Source organism: Thamnophis sirtalis, unplaced genomic scaffold, assembly GCF_051295495.1.
Source record: "Thamnophis sirtalis isolate CommonGarterSnake01/CBP01778 unplaced genomic scaffold, rThaSir2_p1.2 scaffold_3, whole genome shotgun sequence".
Taxonomy (NCBI): Eukaryota; Metazoa; Chordata; class Lepidosauria; order Squamata; family Natricidae; genus Thamnophis; species Thamnophis sirtalis.
In genome coordinates, this window is record NW_028261383.1 from 177,037,179 (window position 1) to 177,042,178 (window position 5,000).

The following is a 5,000-nucleotide window of genomic DNA, read 5'->3' on the forward strand; positions in this document are numbered from 1 at the left end:
CACGGCATTTGGGTTGGGGAAGTGGGCTGATGAGGCGAAGTCCCACGTGAACTGAAAGGGAGGTTTGCTCTCAAGAATTATATCAAGGCCAACTGTCCTAGGAATCAAAATGGGTGAAATATCTGTGGATGAGTTTCACACAACAACATTCTGTACATTAATTGGACATTCAGCACTGGATAGCAATAGCAGTTAGACTTATATACCGCTTCATAGGGCTTTCAGCCCTCTCTAAGCGGTTTACAGAGTCAGCATATCGCCCCCAACAATCCGGGTCCTCATTTCACCCACCTCGGAAGGATGGAAGGCTGAGTCAACCTTGAGCCGGTGAGATTTGAACAGCCAAACTGCAGAACTAGCAGTCAGCTGAAGTAGCCTGCAGTGCTGCATTTAACCACTGCGCCACCTCGGATGCAGCGTTGATAGACCCAGGCTAAATCACCGTTATCGGTTCAGCCGAACCAGGAGCAACCCACCTCTGGGATGCAGATCACAGCCATAAACTAAAAGAGGAGATCAGAAGACACCCAGTGAAGAAGCAGTTGGTGGAGCAACTCAAGACAATATAAGCAATATATGGATATTGCAGCATTATTGTCCTGTAAAGGAGTCGTTTTGCTACCAATCAAAAGGGACTGTGCAGTCTGTCCTTTAACATTTTCTCCTGGTATGAAAACATGGAGAAAGCACTGGGCATTTCCAGCGGAGAATTTTAGCATGCTCTGTGGCATCGGGGGAATTTCCACCAGTGGGGTAGGGAAAATCTACCCTTGGAAACTTGCAGTGTGGATTCCTTTGGGGCGTTTCCTCATCACGGACTGCAGGAGTGGGAAGCTGGGAGGAACAACGGGGCCTTTTGTGATCAGGACTACCAGGAAGCCGCTTGAAAGCAGCCAAGCGTAGATCGGGTTTCCCACGCCGCCTCCTGTTCGATTCCCGGCTGAAGGGCGCAGAGGGACCGTCCAATGGAAGCCTTCGCTGGGAGTGAGGCGCCTGATTTGACGAGGGGCGAGGCAGGGCGCAGTCCTGGCCACAAGGGGGCGAAATCTTTCCAACCAGCTTCCCTCGCGTAGCGAAGCGGGACGGCGGAGGCTGAGACGATCCTCGGTTAGCGCGCTCGGCGTCTTTCCGAGGCTGCTTACAATCTGGAGGACGTAAAGAAGACGACAGCCGGGAGTAAAGAAAGTGCTTCATACGGCAAGGTAAGGACGCGCTGGAACTACGCTACCCGCCCCTTCTCCCCACCTGTTGCTGAGCTTTCGCGCGCCTCGTCCGCACAACGCATCCCCGCTGGGCTCGGTGCTAAGGACTGTTAAAGGACTGCTGGGCTAAGCAACCCCAGGGTCAGTTTGCAGCCACATTAGCTGTTGTCTCGAGGGATGGAAGGACGTTGGCTTCACATAAACAGAGTTTAATAGGAGGGTCCCAATCCGGATGGATGGCTGTGGGTTGGTTATGCGCTATTAGGTCGTTGTCCACTCAACAGCACAAGTTTTCCTTCTTTTCACCTTTCTCAGCATTTTAAAGCCAGCTATGATGGTGTCCAGAGAAAGGTGGATAATGAAAATCTTGGATAATAAGTAAAATGTATATAACTGGATGCAATTTTCTAATATCCTGCAATGTCAGACAAGAATGTCAACAAATGCAGGCGGGGGGGGGGGGACAAGAAAAGAAGCAGAATTCTTTTTCAAAACATCAGAGGAATCACCGCAAACGTTTACAGCCAGGGGAAGAGGTCCATGGTCTTTTCCTCTCTCCTGCCCAGTTCTCACGTGGGCCCATTGGCTCCTTTGCTGATTTCCTCTTGGTCATCAGTTCTGCATTTCTGCCTTGGGCCAAACAAAAGGCGCAAGGAAAGTTCTAGGCCAGTGAATGCTTACAGGGTTTGGAGGGGGAAAAACAGGCTCAGATTCAACACAAACAAGGCAGAGTGGCCATTCCTTCAGAAGTCGGCTAATGCTGGCTTAGTGGCAATCTTGGCTGTTGCTGTAGTGGTGCTTTGTCATGGAGAGTAAGCTTACACCTTGGAGGAGCTGACGGAAGCCAATTGACGTTGTGGTTTGGAGAGAACTTTGCCAGCTCTTTAGTTTTTCTAAATAAGATTATGCATGAGCGATAATCATCTCACAAAAAGATTACTGTACTATAATTCGCTTTACACGAGACTTCCCTTGGTTAACATATGGAGGAGAGGTCTTGAGAGATGGCCATACTCCTCAAGGCCCGTCTCAGATCATCTCAGAAGGCAATAAATGCAGACCTGGGCTCAATTTGTGCATTGATAGCAATGGATCCAGGAAATCCACTTCTGTGCCTCAGTACTTTATTTACATCCTTCCCTAATAAGGGGAAGTTGGAGATAAGATAATGGTGCGGCCATGGGGGGGGGGTGTCTTCAGGGGTGGCCTTGATTCAGTGGAATATAATTAAATAAAGGATGGCCAGAATTGTTGCCTATTCTATTTTAAAACATGGGATAGAACATAGAACACGTTACCTGTGAACGTGATTGTGTTTACTGGCGCCTGAGATGTGATTTTTAGAAAGACCATTTAATGGCCTAGTATAATGTGTGAACTCAGCCTATAGCAGTTAGACTTATATACCGCTTCATAGGGCTTTCAGCCCTCTCTAAGCGGTTTACAGAGTCAGCATATCGCCCCCAACAACAATCTGGGTCCTCATTTCACCCACCTCGGAAGGATGGAAGGCTGAGTCAACCTTGAGCCGGTGAGATTTGAACCACTGAACTGCAGATAACAGCCAGCTGAAGTGGCCTGCAGTGCTGCACCCTAACCACTGAGCCACCTCGGCTGAATACAAATAATTGGGGACAGTAAAACAGGGATGGTAGGCACGTTGGTGCGCTTATGCACACCCCTTAAAGACCTCTTAGGAATGGGGTGAGGTCCACAGTAGACAGTTTGAGGTTGAAGTTTGGGGGGTTTGAGGATGTAACAACGGAGTCAGGTAGAGCATTCCAGGCGTTGACATGAGATGAAGAATTTACACCCCCCCCCACCTAAATTCTAAGGACAGGATGTGACTTTTAGGACATAATAGGTTCACCACATTGAAATAGCAAAATAGACAAGGCTCACTACACGCGCAACCCCCTGGAGCATTTCAGTAACAAAACCCCCGAACCCACTCCCACGGCCAATGGGTCAGCCACCCCAGAAACAGGCTGCTGTCACTCAAATTTCTGGAAAACCAAATAAACAGAGACCACTTTTCCACGTAGCCAGACTCCATTTTATTTCCAGCATTTTTCTCCCGGCTTCGAACCAGCCTGGATTTTTATTCCACCCAGGGAATAATGATAGAACAAATTCCTTAATTCTATCCAGTTTGAACATTTGTTTCTCATGCAAAATTACTTCCGGTTGCTTTTCTCCCATCAGGATTCCTAGTTATGAGTGGCTAAACCTTCTCCTCCTGTCCTAAATAGCCTGTTTTTTAATCTTTTCTTGAGCTTTTCGCTTTCTTTGTCTGCCATCACTAGTTTACCTCAGAGAACATTATGCATGGCTACAGAATCAGTTCGACTTGTTCCTTGAAGTCCTGTAATTTGTTAGTGTCCTCATGTTGTTCTGGAATCTGTTTGGCTATCATGAAAGAGTTTCATTCGCAGTTCTAGTGGAAACAGCATGAAACTCAACTCTCTTTTCAGAATCTCTTTGTTTAGAAATGTTTGTGGGATTCTTGGATTGTGAGACTATTTTTACAAAAAATGCAATTTCCAAGTCATGAGGAAGAATTTGGTTTTCCGAAACCGGAAGTCTGCCTATTGTCACACATAGAAGTCAACAATTGTTGCTAATTTTCTGATTTGGGCAACTTTGGAATACACATATATCACCTTTGGTTGGATGGACAGTATTAAGTTCTAAATATAATAGAACTCTAGTATCTCTGGGCATAACCCTACCTGAACCGGGAGGCTCTCACAACAGTCACTCGGGCCCTCGTGCTCTCTAGGCTGGAATACTGCAATGTGCTCTACATGGGGCTGCCCTTGAGGAACATCCGGCGACTTCAGCTAGTACAGAACGCAGCCGCGCGAGTGATCGCGGGTGCACCCCGATTCACCCGCATTACACCTATCCTCCGCGAGCTGCGTTGGCTACCTGTCGATCTCCGGATGCGCTTCAAGGTGCTATTGACCACCCATAAAGCCCTACATGGCAGTGGATCTGGATACTTGAGAGACCGCCTTCTGCCAATTACCTCCCTGCGGCCTATAAGATCTCATAGGTTAGGCCTCCTCCGCATCCCATCGGCCAGCCAATGCCGGCTGGCAACCACAAGGAGGAGGGCCTTCTCAGTAGTGGCCCCGACCCTTTGGAACGAGCTCCCCGTAGAGATCCGTACCCTCACCACCGTCCAGGCCTTCCGCACAGCCTTGAAGAACTGGCTCGCCCGTCAGGCCTGGGGATAAGGACTATTACCCCGCCCGAATGTTGTATGCATGTTGCGTATTATTTTACTATTTGTTGTTGTCCTAGTATTGCACTGTATTGTACTCCCCTTTCCCTGATTTCTGTGAGCCGCCCTGAGTCCCCTCAGGGAAAAGGGCGGCCTACAAATAAAATCAATTGAATTGAATTGAATTGAATAATTATATTAATTAAATAGCTATGGAATGGAATGTATAATAAAACAAATTCAATTCCTTTTCCCATGCTAAATTGACTTTTTGAGAAAAACCAACATTAAAAATGGGAAGAGAAATTGGATGAAAGTGGGATATTGACTTTGGGAAAATTGATAGATGATGAGAATGGATTTTTAATATACATTGTGTTGACAAACAAGTATCTGTCAGATGTAACTCTGGCAATATTTACAGGTACAACATTTGTTAACATTATTTGGACCAGCAATATTTTTGTCTTCTGAGACACATGAAATAATAAAACTAGTTCATTCATTTAAAAAACACCTACTATTAGTTTTTATAGATATGTTACGAATAAATCAATTTGATATCCAAA

The 5,000-nt window shown here is 46.6% G+C and overlaps 1 protein-coding gene across 2 annotated transcripts in view; it reads left to right on the forward strand.

Moving 5' to 3' along the window:
- The first annotated feature begins 1,043 nt into the window (after positions 1-1,043).
- Positions 1,044-5,000, forward strand: part of CYP4F22 (cytochrome P450 family 4 subfamily F member 22) — a 32,367-nt gene continuing 28,410 nt past the window's right edge. The window contains exon 1 of one of the 2 annotated variants that reach the window (XR_015696091.1): positions 1,044-1,202. The gene's annotated coding sequence lies outside the window, so the exon portion shown is untranslated. The remainder of the gene's footprint in view (positions 1,203-5,000) is intronic. The other variant, XM_087711077.1, reaches the window with a different exon arrangement.